At 40.3% G+C, this 18,170-nt stretch overlaps 1 protein-coding gene across 1 annotated transcript in view; it reads left to right on the top strand.

The window, feature by feature from the left end:
- Positions 1-7,765: 7,765 nt before the first annotated feature.
- Positions 7,766-18,170, top strand: part of ADARB1 (adenosine deaminase RNA specific B1) — a 115,783-nt gene continuing 105,378 nt past the window's right edge. Inside the window, exon 1 of the mRNA XM_063429918.1 lies at positions 7,766-8,092. The gene's annotated coding sequence lies outside the window, so the exon portion shown is untranslated. The remainder of the gene's footprint in view (positions 8,093-18,170) is intronic.

Here is an 18,170-nt window from a genome sequence, read left to right on the forward strand (position 1 = left end):
AAAGTTAGCGTTCATATTTGTTTGTGTGTGAAAAAAGTAAAAAACTAAATTGAACGCTAATTTTGGCCAGTGTTTGTGACTAAGTGGTTACTAAAAAAGACTGGACATACCCCATTTGCAATACCTTGGGTTGTCTTCTTTTGCAAATGGTATGCCATCATGGGGGTAATTCTCATTCCTGGGCTACCATACGCTCTCAAAGGCAACGTAACCAACCTGGCCATTTTCAATGTAAAAATATTTGACCCATATATTTGACCCTGTAACTTTCAAAAACGCTATAAAACCTGTACATGGGGGGTCCTGTTCTACTCAGGAGACTTTGCTGAACACAAATATTAGTGTTTCAAAACTGGAAAATGTATCACAACAATTATATCATCAGTAAAAATGCTGTTTGTGTGTGAAAAATGCAAAAAAAAGTCATTTTCACTGACAATATCATCGCTGTGATATGTTTTACTGTTTTGAATCACTAATATTTGTGTTCAGCGAAGTCTCCCGAGTAAAACAGTACCCCCCATGTACAGGTTTTAGGGTGTCGTAGAACGTTACAGGGTAAAATACAGTGATAGCAAATTAAATTCTCTGGACTTTCGGCCTGGGTTGGCAGGCAGGTCCCTTAAATTGCAATCAATAAAATAACTTAATTATGTAAAAATATTACATAAATACGCACGTAGAATTTAAATATATATGCATATTTATATATTTGAAGTCTACGTGTATATTTATATATTTATGTAATTTTGTATATGGACATATGAATAGTTCGCATTCTTTTTATTTATTTATATATACATAGATATATATACAATTTCATTCTAAGTGTATTTTGATATAAATATATATATATATTAATATCAAAATACAGTTAGAATAAAATTTCGTATAGATATATATATATATTTAATTTTTATTATTATTTTTAATTTTTTTAATTTAATTTAAATTATTTATTATTCGTATTTTATAATAATATATATATATATACAATATATATAGTTATTATATATATATATATATTATATATACGTGTGTAAATTAATTATAAGTGTATTTTTATATTAATATATGTACATATTAATATAAAAATACACTTAGCATGACATTATATATATGATATATAGACATATATTATATAGGTATAATATATGTCTATATATCATATATATACACATATATAATTATTATTATTTTTTTTATTAACTATAACTTTAATTTTTTTTTATGATTTTACACATGCAGGGAGACTGCCTGTCAGCACAGACAGTCCCCCTGCAGGCAGAGACTAGGACACCTTTTGTGACCATGTGGTCGCCCTGTTGGGCGATCACATGGCCACAGGGGTCCTAAACTGCCATGGGGAGACTGTCTGGGCTGCAGGCAGTCTCCCCACACCGGGACCAACGCCGATCGCCGCCGGGGGAACGACGGCGATCGGGTAAGTACATTGGACGGTTAGGACGGTTCAGGACCGTCGCCGGTCGGCAACGCAAAAATGCCGATGACGGTCCTGAACCGTCCTCCGTCCTTAAGGGGTTAATATATCTTTTCACGTGACAACAATGAAGAAATGACACTCTGCTACAATGTAAAGTAGTAAGTGTACAACCTGTATAAAAGTCTAAGTTTCCTGTCCCCTCAAAATAACTCAACACACAGCCATTAATGTCTAAACCGTTGGCAACAAAAGTAAGTACACCCCTAAGTGGAAATGTCCAAATTGGGGCCAATTGTAGCAGAGTCATTTCTTCAGTGTTGTCACATGAAAAGATATAATAAAAAATTTACAAAAATGTGAGGGTTGTACTCACATACTGTGTACATATATATATATAAACATCTCTACCATATTCCTTATTTTGCTGGGATTATTTTAAGAAAACCAAAATTCCATTGTACCATTAGGATCTATAATACAGGAAAAACTATAACAGATGCTGATGTAACTGTTTTATCCTGGGTTGAAAGAATCCCAAGTATTTCGGAAAATTTGCACACACACACACACACACACACACACAAAAAAACCCACAAAAAAAGTGACAGTAAACTCTACTGACAATACAACTTGTAATGTCTACAAAAAGAAAGGAACTGCTCATTTTAAAATACCACGAAAACTCCAATAAAAACATATAAATGTAAAACATTTATTAAACATGAAGAATTGTCACTGTATGAAACATAACACGATAGCTCAGTGTAAAGATTGACGGTGTCCTCCTATTCTCTGTCAAACCATTTAGGGGCGGTTTGACAAACTCCCATGGCACCTTCCCTCAAAACGTTCTCTTCTGCATTTTATCAATGCCAATTTTGTACATCTTGGATGGCAGTGATAGGCTAAGTATTAGCTCAGTGCTCTCGGACAATAAGCTATACTGGTTATGTTGCTCCCTTTAACCCCTTAAGGACCAAACTTCTGGAATAATAGGGAATCATGACATGTCACACATGTCATGTGTCTTTAAGGGGTTAAAGTACAAAGGAGCATATACAAAAAGTAAAATACTAATTGATACCCCTCTTTCTTGTTAGCACTCCATCCTACTAGTGGCAGGGGAAAAACTTGGATTTTTTTCTAACATAAATCTCTTTGGCAGCAGATACAATGGAACACACCATAGTAAGAGGATACCTTCTGATTCTCTACGTAAAGGAGCAGGGAAACAAATATGTACCATCAGAAACACAGATGTCACTCTTAAAAAAGCAACAAATAGTGTTTCAGGTATTAGGCACTAACAACCTGCTAATGACGTCATGCATGATTTATTCCATCGTTCAACATCACATGTAATAAAACCTGGCTACTGTGGGAGGACAAAAGCACATGGACGTCAGAGGTTCATTTATATTGATGTTGGGATTGTGGTACCTCCACAAATCTGGTTATTAAATTACATTCTATGGATTTGCCAAACATTTTGTGTGCAATGTGTCAGCTTGCCTTCAACGTTGGTACCTGGGCGTCCCCATGTTCATTTTAACACGCTATGTTTCAGAACATCAGTTATGACAAAATTGACACATTCTGTAAACTCTCTGCATTGTTCAAGTGATATGCATGTCATTCAGTACAACATGCCTCATTTCCTATGCTATAAAATCCCTGATTTTCTTTGCTCCTGATTGCTTTAAACTTTGTGCTGTTTTCCAGTTCACTAACTTATGGTTACAATCTTTGATGCTTGTACTAAGCCTTGGAATCATTTTACCTGTTAAGAACTCTTGCCAGTTATCCTGACCTTTTTACCTTGTCAAACATACCTTCTGTTATTTTACTTCTCCTTAGATAACCATTATTTAACGACTTAACAACGTACTCAGGGTCCCCTAGGTGCCGGTCATCTCCTTCTTTGCAGCAGAAGATCTTTACTTTGCTCTCAGCCAATGAGCCAGCCGTGCACTGCATCTGGTAGCTTGGCGGTGATTATGGAAGCTAGGACTGCCACCTGGCAAACCCCTGATACATTATCAAAACATTCACAAATGGTTTTACTATTTATCCAGGGAAAGATCCAGGGCACTATAACCACTACAGAGTACTGAAGAAGTCATAGCACTTGTAGTGTTTATGTAGGTCAGTTAGGATTAATCACTATACACAGAATTGTAATAAGTTAAATATATATATATATATTAGGCATATGCATGGGGAACATTTTCGGTTTGGTTCGGCATTCCGAAATTCGGGACTTCGCAATTCGGAATTTCTCTTGCAGCCACTTAGTAGGTAACTCCCTAATTCCCACGGTATTAGGGAATTATCTACCAAAAAGCTGAAAGACCTAAATTGGTATTTCAGTCAAATTTACTAATACTAAGTAAAAATTACTTAGTATTAGTAAATTGTGCCCCTACTCGCTATACCGCGAGTAGAGGCATGTCTATTAAACAGTGAGCAGCCAGTGGCCACTCAGGGGTGGGGGCCAGGGGGGAGGACATTAGGTCCCCACCTTATTTGTATTTAGGGCCCCCACCCACCGTTTAGGGTTGGTGGCCAGAGGGAATGACAGGGATTGTGGTTAGGTCCCACCCCTTATTCTAATTTAGGGCCCCCCACCCACCGCTCGGGGGGGGGGGTAATGGGGGAGGACATTAGGTCCCCCCCTTATTGGTATTTAGGGCCCCCACCCACCGCTCAGGGGTGGGGGTCAGGACATTAGGTCCCCCCCTTATTCTAATTTAGGGCCCCCACCCACTGCTCAGGGGTGGGGGCCAGGGGCGAGGACAATAGGCCCCCCTTATTCTAATTTAGGGCCACCACCCAATGCTCAGGGGTGGGGACCAGGGGGGAGGACATTACTAGACATGCCCCTACTCACGGTATAGCGAGTAGGGGCATAATTTTCTAATACTAAGTAATCTTTACTTAGTATTAGTAAATTTGGCTGAAAGACCAATTTAGGTCTTTCAGCCTTTTAGTAGATAGCTCCCTAATACCGCGGGAATTAGGGAGTTATTTACTTACTCATTCCTGTCATTCCATTGACTGGCTAAGTAACTTACATTTTATATGAATGTGTGTTAATTGATTGTTGTAAGTGTTGCAAAGGCTTACAGCTGATTCCTGGCTATGTTTGTATACTTTTTATTTAAACTTGTATAAAGTGTTATATTCTTCATTCTTCCACTGGGTAAGTATATTAGTACTTAGGCAATACTGTGCTTCAGAACTTCGGCAATTCAGCTATTCGGACATTCGGAAGTACCCGAATGTCCGAATTTCCTGAAATTCGTCTGAATTTGCGTTCGGATCGAAACGAATTGCACATGTCTAATATATATATGTACAAGCAAGAAGCTGAATAATGGAACTGCAACTACATTGCCCCAACTGTAAATCCTGACTGGACAGTCCAGGGCTAGGTACCCCCTACTCACTACCTGGTGCGAACACAATATGGAAAGGGTTTAGCCACACACTCTGCATGGGTAGATAGCACTACCAATGTCAGGGAGCGTGGGCCCCGTAATAGGAATATGAAGTATGGAACCATTAAAAGCTAGAAGAGATGGGTATTCCCTAGAGAACTAAGATTAAGTCAAACCTATGATTATGGAGATAAAAGAGTTGGCACAGTGATGTGGGAAAAAACAAACTATTGTGCAGAACCCATTTCAAGGAACACTACCTTTAAAAAAAAAAAAAAAGATATATATTATTTATAACATTAGTCCATACTTGATTACCAACTCCCGCCTCTTAAAAAAAAACTGAAAACTTTAAACTCATCTGTAATCCTGCGCCTGGACATTCACCTTACAGCAGCTGCCGTGCCTACTCAGAGACCATCAATGCTGATCTATGGCACATGCATGGTAATTGACACACTCCTAATGCAATGCCTCTCTAAGAAAAGCATTGATGATACATAAAGCACCTCACAACGCTGTCTGTCTAGAAGTATGATTTCAGACAAATGTAATGATGCCATTTTTAGAAAAAAACAAACAAACAAAAAAATTTTTTTCATTATCCAAAAAAGGTACATACCAAAACTACTTGATTAAAACCAAGCGATGTTTTGTACTTATAATGTCCTTTAAAACCCTTTCTACTGGCACAAATTGGATGGTGGGCCACTACTGCACCGCACATTTATTGAATGTCAGCGGAACTGATAGAACCATTTATTTGCAAAGTTTGCCCTTCAATAAACATGTTAGGGTTTATTCCCTACACAGTGAATTATGGTAAATTGATTTGGCTTGATTTTCTTCACAAATCTGATATTTTGACTTGCATTTTAAAATCTGTTATTCGGTTCATCATAATTCACTCATCAGTGAACAAAATTTCTGTTTTTAAAAATATGTCCACTATACTATATTTATTAATCGTATATCCTTATGTATCTCAGCTGACATGTTACCAGTGTGTCCATAGACCTGCCCTGACAATGCTCTGTCAGTATGGTTGGCAATGGATGCTCCATAGACTTGCCCTGACAATGCTTTCTCAGTATGGTTGGCCCAGGAAGTTCCATAAACCTTCCCTGACAATGCTCTCTCAGAATAGTTGGTCATGGAAGCTCCATAGACTTGCCCTGACAATGCATTCTCAGTATGGTTGGCCATGGAAGCTCCATAGACCTGCCCTGACAATGCTCTCTCAGTATGGTTGGCCCAGGAAGCTCCATAGACCTGCCCTGACAATGCTCTCTCAGTATGGTTGGCCCAGTGGCTCTATAGACCTGCCCTGACAATGCTCTCTCAGTATGGCTGGCCATGGAAGCTCCTTAGACCTGCCCTGACAATGCTCTCTCAGTATGGTTGGCCCAGGAAGCTCAATAGACCTGCCCTGACAATGCTATCTCAGCATGGTTGGCCCAGGAAGCTCCATAGACCTGCTTTGACAATGCTCCCTCAGCATGGTTGGCCCAGTGCCTCCATAGACCTGCCCTAACAATGCTCTCTCAGTATGGTTGGCCCAGGAAGCTCCACAGACCTGCCCTGACAATGCTCTCTCAGTATGGTTGGCCATGGCAGCTCCTTAGACCTGCCCTGACAATGCTCTCTCAGTATGGCTGGCCATGGAAGCTCCTTAGACCTGCCCTGACAATGCTCTCTCAGTATGGTTGGCCCAGGAAGCTCAATAGACCTGCCCTGACAATGCTCTCTCTGCATGGTTGGCCCATGAAGCTCCATAGACCTGCTTTGACAATGCTGCCTCAGCATGGTTGGCCCAGTGCCTCCATAGACCTGCCCTAACAATGCTCTCTCAGTATGGTTGGCCCAGTGCCTCCATAGACCTGCCCTGACAATGCTCTCTCAGTATGGTTGGCCCAGTGGCTCTATAGACCTGCCCTGACAATGCTCTCTCAGTATGGTTTGTCATGGAAGCTCCATAGACCAGCCCTGACAATGCTCTCTCAGTATGGTTGGCCCAGTGGCTCCATAGACCTACCCTGACAATGCTCTCTCAGTATGGTTGGTCATGGAAGCTCAATAGACCTGCCCTGACAATGCTCTCTCAGAATGGCTGGCCATGGTAGCTCCATAGACCTGCCCTGACAATGCTCTCTTAGTCTGGTTGGTCATGGAAGCTCCATAGACCTGCCCTGACAATGCGCTCTCAGTATGGTTGGAAGCTTCATAGACCTGCCGATGCTCTCAGTATGGTTTGACCCAGTGGCTCCATAGACCTGCCCTGACAATGCTCTCTCAGTATGGTTGGCCCAGGAAGCTCCATAGACCTGCCCTGACAATGCTCTCTCAGTATGGTTGGCCCAGGAAGCTTCATAGACCTGCCCTGACAATGCTATCTCAGTATGGCTGGCCATGGAAGCTCCATAGACCTGCCCTGACAATGCTCTCTCAGTATGGTTGACCCAGTGGCTCCATAGACCTGCCCTGACAATGCTCTCTCAGTATGGTTGGCTCAGGAAGTTCCATAGACCTGCCCTGACAATGCTCTCTCAGTATGGTTGGCCATAGACCAGCCCTGACAATGCTCTCTCAGTATGGTTGGATGTGGAAGCTCCATAGACCTGCCCTGACAATGCTCTCTCAGTATGGTCGGCCCAGGAAGCTCCCACTGCTGACCAACGTGCAGCACCTCCACAACATGTCACCTCTTCAGTTTACCAAGGCTGTGGCGCAGTGACGTCACCCACAGATGGGCGGGGACGGAGCCCCATACGCGAAGCTATTGTCAGCATGGGACCCGTGCACGCGCAGTGGGCGGGGTTCTGGAGGCTGCCGCCGGCTGATTGGGCAGCGCGAGGCGCGCGCCGTTGGCGGGAGGAGAGACAGAGAGTGAGAGAAGGGGAGCTCTGCGTGCGGCCGGGGTTACTGGGAGAGAGAGAGAGCGGAGGAGGAGGGAGAGACACGGAGTGCGCATCACTGGACAGACAACGCGAGCTGACAGAACCAACCTGCACCGACCGGGGACTCACCGACCAAACCACCCACCTGGCTCACACAGCGAGCTGCAGCTCCCACTGTCTGACTGACTGCACCCGCACCGGCTCACCGAGCACCGACTGACGGCATACCGGCTCTGTACCGAGAGCACGGCACCCCCAAGCACACAGACACAGACACAGGCCTGTCCGGCTTCTCCCAGCACCCACAGAAGGTGAGAGACCGGCCACTGACAATGAGGGAATGCCATGCATGGGGGGCGGTCATATTATTAACATGAATGTCTCATACATAGACTGTAACGGCCAATAAATCCTATCTCAGCACATCATGCTGGACACTGAGCCCAAGAGCTGGCAATCTGCCCTGTGTCCAGGCTGTGAATGGTCTCACTCCATGCAAAGCAACAGAACTGGCTATAAAATAAATTTAAAAAATAATTAAAATCCTATTTAATAAACCGGGTATCTGTTAGCTGTATGGGGACAGGGGTGACTTTTTAAGGAACTCCAGCTGTGGTGGTCTATCATTGCCATGAGGCTCAGCCAGCCATGATGGTGAATTTATAGGCTAGGATGGATGGATGAGCATGATCAGATACTCCGCAGCAGCTGGGGTGACAATGCCATCACTTTACTGGGGTCTGTTATCAACCTGTAAAAGCACATGCATTTTTATTTTTCATTTTTATTCTTGTGTGTATAGTATGTTTATTATTTCTGATCTCGAGAATATCCCATTAACAGAGTGAGCTGCAGGTAATGTTCCCTTAAATTGCTCCCTCTTAACTGGGTTTATTGCTCCAATACCATTTTTTTTAGTATTTTGACCCAAATATATTAATTTAATTTATTATTATTTTGTTTCTCGAGAGCAACTTTATTCAGTGTCGTTAAATGTCTAATTGGCTCAGAGTTAAGACTATTATAGATTGTCTTGTAAAGACTAACTGTAACTCACTTTAATCTTTTTGTAATTTATTACATTTAGTTGTCTTTCTATGTAATTACTTACCTTTTGTTATTGTGGCTGTTGGGGATTAGCCACTAAATACAGAGCTGATATAAAATTTAGAATTCCAGGTTTGAGGAAAACATAACTGTTTGGCAGAAGATACTTCCAACTCGTCCGTAGCTGATTTGGAAACACTTCTCCAACTAGTCTGTAGTGACAATTTGTTTATGCTTAAATGTTGCAAATATATTTCCAGTTCTTTATGATTTGCAGCTTCATGAATAACCCTATTGTCTCTAAAAGATGGAGTGACAAATATTAGCCACTTCATATTTGTCCTATATTATGAAATATACATATAACTAAGACTCCCGCCCCCACCTGCTTTAACAGCTGTGCAGTTTAAAACCCAAGGCTAGGTCATTTTGACAACCACTAGCATCCTCAACTGGAGGTGATCAAAATGTGTTCATATTATTGCTGTTGTGTGCAAAATGTATCAAAGTCTAACCTCCCCTTTGTGGCCTGTATCTCAGTGGTCCCGCTGTTAAGGGGCACCTTGAAGTATTTTTATTTCACATTGTCAGAATTATTGAAAACCCTTGTCCATCTGCCAACCGTTTCTAGCCACAAGGTTCCTGTGTCTATATCACTCATGGGAAATGACAGCTGCCCCTTCCCATAGTGCAATCATTTGTTGGGCCCCTGATCTCAATGGATATGCCCTTCTTGAAAGAAAGACACAGTGGCTGCTAGACATGCTTATATTGCTAAATATGAATGCTAATCGTGTAGCATGCTAGAATAAGTCACAGCTTACTGTATAAGGCTGATTTAAAAGGTAAGCTATTTTATATATTTTTCATGGTACAAATTGTGCTTACTCTCCTGATTTATGCAGAGATACATGGCACATCTTTTGTATTGGGCTAGGACCAATATTGAGGAATTTACACAATAACCTTTGAAGGGATCGTGTGTCTAGGAGCAGGATTTGTGTTCTGGTTGCCATGAATATGTGATAACTTTCAAATACTGAATGCTATTGTCTGCCTATCTATTACTGTCCTTAAAAATTGATTGTATTTTTACTGTTACCAGCAGGTTTAGGATTTTTAAAGAATAGCCTGCATTGACATCTAGATTGCTCTGCATGCAGGGTGCTTGCTGCAGCATCTTTATGCCATCCCCCCCCCCCACCAACAGATTCTGTCATTAGAAAGCTGATCACAGCATCCTTTAGTACCATGCATACATGCAGATCAACTGCTCGCATACACCACAACTAAAAAAAGGTGTATAACACAAATAACAGATTGTAGCAAACATCCTTTATTTATTTTAATAGCGAGACTGGGTTTGTTATGAATTGCTCTGCAGAATCTTTTAATACCAAAGATAAATAAAATGCAGTTCTTATGGTAAACTGTGCGTTCAAACATATTGCATGTTTTCACTCTGGGGTCTCTGTGAGTTTACGCAAATAATCACATCACTAGGTAGAATTATTTGTGTTCTGCTTGCTTTGTTGCTCTGTTCTTTTATTACTGAATTTCCATGCCACTTAACCTTAGTATTTGCACTTCCCTTGGATCAGCGGTACATATTTAGCGTTTGATATCTGTAGTCCTTCTAGTGTGTTCTGTTTAAAAAAAATAAAATAAAATTATTAATCTAGTAAGCATGGGTCAGATTTGATCTTCTCCTTGTGCTATATATATCTTAATTGACAAGTTTGTCAATGGGAAATCTTTTTTTACAATGTGTGGGTAACTGGATAGTGGACTAGTTTCTCTCTACCTCTCTCTCTGCTTTTGTTTTGTGATAACTTATTATATGGTAATTACAAAAGGTTATCAGATGATTATGTCTATCAGAATGTGTTCTGTTACAGGATTTTCAAGTGGTAGTTTATTTGTAACGTGGTCATAATTTGCATTATTGACAACAAATAAATGCACAGTGCTTGACTGTTATCTTTTCACCTGAGATTTGCCTGCCTATTAGGGAGTACACATGTTTGATGTAAGTTATTTTTTTTCTTTTCAAAGTTGGTGAGAAATCGAGTCACCATTATTTGTGGACTTGAGTTTTCTCTCATGTCAGACAAGGAAAACATTTTTTGAGCTGCCAAACTGTGTAGTGTTTTCAAAGTATTGGGTCTTGTCAAGATAATATCTCTGTTGGTTAAAACACACATTCTTGGTAACAAATAACTATGTAACCCTTTGTGTATAACATCTGATTCATGGCAGGGTCAACAAGGCTTTTTATGCTTCTGAGTTAAAAAAAAATAAAACAAATTACTACTATTTGAGATTTGTGATAGTTTAATCTGTATTTTTTATAACATTTGAAAGCAAGAGAAAACATATGTTGATTTATGGGTCCTATCAGGTTTTTTTCTTTTTCTTTGTTCCTGCTAAATTTATGCATATGCATTCTTTCCCTGAGATGGTGTATGCATTCTCATTTATATTACGCCAATTTAGAAGAATGAACTAAAACATAGAAATGTGTAAGTTGTTAACTTCAATAGGATCAGTACAGCTGAATTGGGAAGTGCGACCTGTAGGTGAACTTATGCAAACTGTGAGTGAAGGCTGCAAAATAAGTTGGGGGAAAAAAATGACTAATTTAATCTGAACGCAGATGTCAAAAGCATTTTTTACTATTACAGAAAGTGAGATTTAAAAAACAAAAAAAAAATGATTTTAGTCCTTTGCAATTATTTATTTTTAATTTAATCCATGCTAATTGATGGATAAAGACATTATAACATGGTGTATCATTTTACATATATCTGATATCTTTTAATATGGAAATAAAAAAGTTTTTGTTTTTGTTTTTTACTAAAAAGAAGAAAAAAGTCCCATTATGAGAGATCGGACTATTTATCAATCCAGATTGTAACACTGGAGAAGTAGACTTCATTATTATCCAAATACAGATTAAAGGAACAGTGCACACACATGCAATTTTAAATCTTACTTGAAAGCACCTATCTTGGCATATAAATATGGGAATTTAGTCACACAATATGGTTATAGTGTTTTAAAGCACCCCAGTATTGGTTGTTCTAATCTTAGCATTGAAGATAAAAAAAAACAAAAACGTATGTACTGCTTAAACTGCTTCAAGAAGTTCTATTCTTAAATCTATGCCGTCCTGCAATCACTTCTAAATTGGGTCCTGGAGTAGAGTGGGGTGCTCAAACTAAAAGGAATCTGGTCAGGTCAAGATTTGTACATGGAAATGAACTATTTGGTTGCCCACCAGAACAGGCACTTCTGAAATGGACATTATTATATTCAACAGAACAACTATGGCTTAATGAAGCAGTTCTGGTGATTACAGCCTGCCTCTGCATGCCTTTTCATGTAAGCACTGTCTTTTGAGAGAAAAGGTGGTGATTACATTACCGCCTAGGAACACCTTTAGTGACAGTCACTCAGACGGCCACTAGAGGTGCTTCCTGGGTCAGTAGTGCACAATGTGCAGCACGGACATTAAGAGTTTCCAAGCTCTGCATGGAGGCGTTGAATGTTCTCGATAGATGCCTTGATTCAATGCATCTCTATAAGTAGATGTTGATTGGTGCAGCGCAACATTTTGCTGCGCATGTGAACTACTCTCCCAATGCTCTCCTATAGGAAAGCAGTGGTTTGGCTAAGATCATCAAGTTTGATCTCAGCCAAGGAGATGGGTCAGAAAAAGGTAAGCTTTTTAACCCTTTTTAACCAGAGCTAAAGGGGCTCGGCCCCCTAAATGGCGGTTTCCAAACTATAGTGTCAGGAATACATGCTTATATTCCTGACCATATACTGTTCCATTAATAGTGGTGCAGTTGTAAAGACCGTATATGGCCAAAATACAGATTATTTTATTAGAATCTAAAAACATACTAATGTGTTTAAGATTTGAGAGAAAGTAAGCATGCTTGCTGCTGTTTATATGGTGATTTGTGTAAATAAACGTTTGATTATGTAAATTACGCCTGCTCAGACTGAATGGAAGACATAACTTTAGTACTGTGCAAATGGGTTTGGCCTCCTATTTTTTTTTCTTAATTGAAGAGGCAAAATTTCTTTGCTGTTTTTTTTTCATAAAGAATAGCATGGTATATACCTAAGCAGTGCAACTCCATGGTACACTGTTAAAAACAGGGCTAGTCACTGACAATTAATTATTTTTGCAACCTACTGTGAATTATATGTTTTATATGGAAATGGTGTAGTACTCTAAGACCCTATACCCATTTGGGACAAACATAAACCTTGTTGATGTGGTGACACTGAGAATGCTTAAAGGAACACTATAGTCACCAGACCACTTCAACTCAAGGAAGTGGTGTGTGCGCAGTGTCCTTGTCCTTTTAGCCCTGTGATGTAAATCAAAACTTTTTTTTTCTCTTTTTTTTTTTTTTTTGTAGATGCATTGTTTACATTGCTAGGTTATCTTCTCCACTAGTGGCTGTCATACTGACAGTGAAACTTGGTCACGTGACGTGGCAGCCACATAGGAAAGCATTGATTCAGTGGGAAAGTTTGAATGTGCTCGCTTGGCATACATGTGCATTAGGTCCCCAATGCTCCTCTTTGAGGACTATTGGCTTGGACCCGGAAGAGGAGGCTCTGCCTCCACTGTGACTGTGCCTGGGGAGGAGAGTTCAACAGTGGAAAATGAGCCTTAGTGCTAGAAACAATGTATGTAGAGAAGAGTTTTCAACCCTTTCAGTGCCAAACTTGGGGGGTGGGGTGTTAATCACTAGATACCGTAACATTATAACGTTACAAATATAGATTAGTATTTCTAATGTTGGTATTTCTTTAATTTGGCTTTCTGTACACCGTAACTATTAGAACTTATGGTGCATGGAAGCTGGCTCTGCAAACATACCTTTTAATTCCCATGTGTTTCCATTATTTTTGATTTAATTTGCAACCATTAAGCTTTACCTCTCTACCCAGTAACATAATTTGGGAAGGATTAATTCACATGGAGTTAATTCTCTTGGATAAGCTTTTCAATTGATCAATATATTACAAAAAAACTTTCCAAATGATTTATCTACAGATGACAATATTAAAGTCTATTGGGTGATTTTTGTAGATAAATAATTTGAAAAGTTTGTTTCTAACAGATCAGGGTGCGCATAAGTGAAGGAGGCAGACTTTATTAGCATTATCACTTTGCCTGTACTAGGAATGCCAAATGGGGATGTGATGCTTCCTATGTCATGTCAGTGGGACCAGGGTAGAACTTCAACCCGTAGATTAATGGAGCACTATAGGGTCAGGAACACAAACATGTATTCCTGACCCTATAGGGTTAAAACCACCATCTAGCCCCCCTGGTCCCCTCATGCCTCCCTAAAAAATGTAAAAACTTACTTGTACTCAAGCCTGCAGCTGCTAGCTCTGGCTCTGTTTCCTTTAGACCTGCCCACTGCCTGCTGACATCATCAGAAGTGGTAGCCTGATCCAATCGCAAGAGGCAGGTCAGGGGCAGAGCCAGCATGACTCAAACACAGCCCTGGCATATCAGCATATCTACATAGAGATGAATTGAATCAATGAATCTCTATGAGGAATGTTCAGTGTCTGCATGCAGAGGGAGGAGATACTGAATGTTTGAATGCATTTTAGGCAGCCATGACCCAGGTTGGATCTATTGCAGCCATCTGAGGAGTGGCCAGTGAAGTTATCACTAGGCTGTAGTGTAAACACTGCATTTTCTCTGAAAAGACCGTGTTTACAGCAAAAAGCCTGTAGGTAATGATTCTACTCACCAGAACAAATTCAACAAGTTGTTGTAGTTCTGGTGACCATAGTGTCCCTTAAGAAGAAAATAAAAAACATGGAAGATAATTTAATTTTTTTTCCCAAATACTTTATTTGTGAGTTACAAACATTACAAATGGTACATAATACAAAGAAGCCAGCAAGGACAATTACACATACCGCTGGAACACAGTAAGTATGAGTAGGAAAATCTGAATGGTCGGTCTGTAAAGACGTCACACATTTTCACATATTATATAAACAAACAATGTTAACCAGTATATGCTATTCGGGAAAAGGTATCATTTGTAATTGTATATGTCTTACTTTATTGGAAGATGGGAAGTATATATCACATCCATGTCTCCATGGCCCCAGGTCTTTCCGTTAGACCTTGTACAGAGAATCTAGAGAGTTCTCATAAAACTTTCCTGGTATTAGAAGACCAAAAGAAAGAAAAGGAAAACAGAAAGAGGAAAGGGATAGTAAATATAAGAGGTCACTTCACAGACGGCCAACCATTCTAAGCCACTTAATTTTATTCTGGGGGGGATATCCCAGTACTCTCCAAGCTAAATTTCAATGCTGCAAATATGATACATCAGCTAGGGACCTGGCTGGCATCTTTCAGTCTGCCAGATCACTGTTTACACAGGGCTCCCAAATTTTTTAGAGCGGTCAGGTTATCCATCAAATAAGCATCTTTTAAAATTGTAACTACATCAGATATAGAGGGTATATCTGATTTCAGCTGCCAATGGGCAAAAGCTTTCCTCCGCTAATGTAACCTTATGTAGCAATTTCTTTCCTGACATATGGTGGCAGTACAATAGGGGTGTACTCTTCCCATGGGACAAGCATCTGAAGTTAAAAATTAACATAAGTTTCTCCCCCAACAGGTATAAGACACCAACCTGTCATGGACCCTCGGTTCTCTTTCTTGTTCCACCAGGAACGTACTGCATCTGGATTTTGTGTTGAGGCATATGGTTTGCTGCCAGGGGGATGTGGCCTGCGTGCATCCTGTAGGACTTACGAAGTAGGTATGTTTCACTTGCTTTATGCCGGGTGTGATCACCGGCAAAGCAAGGAGGAGGTCTCTAGCGGCAGCAAATCACTGCCCGAGCGAGATGCACGCGCACAACGATGGAACGCACGCCTGGGAGGTAATGCGTTCCACCAGAGTTCTGGCCACGCTACTGCGCATGCGCAATTGGAATTCCAAGAAATGGTGCTTAATTTAAATGAATGCTGCCTATTTAAGCTGTGCAGATCCTACTGACAGCATGGATGCTCTGTGTCACCAGCCCCCCCAAACTGGTCAGAGATTTTAGAGGTGAGATTTTTCAGTCTCTGATCTTTAAGACCTCTGTGTCTATTTTATTTTACTTCAATTTCAACAATTTCTTAATTGCTTTGTTTTGCAGATATGTCTAGTCCTGTCTCTCCAGATATTATGGATGAAGACAAGGTGCCTGCTCCTACTGCCAGTTATAAGTCAGAACATCTGAGTTGTAGCGAATGCTCCACACCACTACCAGGTGGTACTAAAAGGAAAATCTGCTACCCGTGTTCGTCCTTATTGCTGGAAAAGTCCAAGCAACAGGACATGAAGTCATTCTTATCGAATGTAACAGCACCCGTTAGAGCCAAACAGAGGCAAAAACAGGCTGTCCTCGGGCGAATGTTCTATGTCTTCCTATTCAAAAAACTTCCAGCGATTCTTCTGTGACAGAACTCTGTTTCCCATATGAAGAATTAAGAAAATGTATTAAGGAAGTTAATGTTACTTTCTCTGAAGAAACATCAGATAAAGCATTTCCTGTTCCACAGCAGGTTCTGGAGCTTATGTACAGGGAGTGGAAAAATCCTGAAATAAGGTCATTTATTTCCAGGCATTTCAAGAGCATTATAAAGCTGCAAGGAGAAGACAAGCGGGAAGACTTGCCAGTCGTTGACGTACATGTTGCTCAGTTGTCTAAAAAGACTACTATAACGATTATAGAACTCTCTGGACTTAAAGACCCTATGGATAAAAAGGTTGAAACGTCCAACAGGCTAAAGTGGCATTGGCTGGAGCTTCAGTGGCTAAAGCTCCGTATTATTGGATTCAGGGATTGGAAGATAGCTTGATAGAAAGCAGGACAAAGATCTCTCTCAAATGTTCCACAATTTAAAGTTATCTAATGAATATCTGCTAAGTGTTATCACAGAGGCGATTAAACTTTCTGCTCGTGTCATTGGCCTGACATCTGTAGCCCGCAGGGCACTTTGGCTTAAAGCATGGACGGCTGATACGGCCTCAAAATCTGCAATTTGTGAACTGCCTTTGGAGAGGAAGAAATTATTTGGTTCTCCTTTGGAAGAATTAATCCAACAGATGTTGCATGCAAAAAAAGCTCTCCCTCAGGACAGGAAGTATTCCTGGAAGCCTGGATACAAGAACCGCGGGGAATATCAATAAAAACCCAGGTTTCTTATTTAACAAAGGAAAGATCCTAAGTTTGATGCAAAAAGATTCTAACGCCATACGAGTAGGCGGACGGATACAACAATTTGCTCACAGAAGGAGAGAGACCACTGCAAGTTTGTGGATTTTGTATCTAGTTACAAGAGGATACAAAATAAAGTTATTTCCTTGTCTCCTCCTACTGTTAAAAAAAAAACAAGCTCTATTCTCTGATACGGTTACTCTTTTAAAGAAAGTTGTTGTAGAAAGCGTTCCAAAAAGCCAGCTGAATCAGGGTGTCTACTCTCGGTTGTTCCTGGTTCCAAAACCAGATTTGTCCTTTCATCCCATTTTGGATCTAAAAGGATTAAACAACAATATTTCTTATCCGCATTTCAGAATGGAAATCATCGCATCAGTCTCTCATATCCTTCAAAAACGAGATTTTATTGCAACTTTAGATTTGAAAGATGCCTACTTTCACATTCCTATGGATGCTGGTTCAAGAAAGTACCTGCGATTTGCCATAAGAAAGGGTCACAAGGTTCCTCACGGGGGGCATTCCCTCCAACCTACATCTTATGGTGTCTTTTTCATGTAGTATAGTTAAACAGGTGTGGTGTACCACCGAAACATTATTTTTATGAATTGTTCCTGTAGGGATACAAAGATGGACGCTGCATTATTTGCTCCCCATATTTCTTGCCACTCAATGATTTATAGCTCTTCTCCCAGGTCATTTCCCCATTGTTCTGTATAAGTTAGAGATCCCCCATCTTTTTTCTTTGTTTCTGAGCATATGTGAGCGTATAGCAAAGTGATTAGGCCTGACTGCATAGATTTGTTCAGACACATCCTCTCAAAGATAGACATTGATCTATGTGCCGCTTCTTTGATATGTAGGTGTTTCACATAATCTTTAAGTTGTAAAGAAGCCAGAAGGGGTAAGGTGGGGGAAGAGAATTATAAGGCAAGTTTGCAGGGACAGCTTCCTAGCTCATTTACCGGTTATTTTAATATTTGTTAATTCCCTTTTTACATTGCACATTCACAGGCAATTGCTATGCAATTTGTATAAAAGCACGATTTAACCTCCTACTGCAAGC

Source organism: Pelobates fuscus, chromosome 8 (assembly GCF_036172605.1).
Source record: "Pelobates fuscus isolate aPelFus1 chromosome 8, aPelFus1.pri, whole genome shotgun sequence".
Classification (NCBI taxonomy): Eukaryota; Metazoa; Chordata; class Amphibia; order Anura; family Pelobatidae; genus Pelobates; species Pelobates fuscus.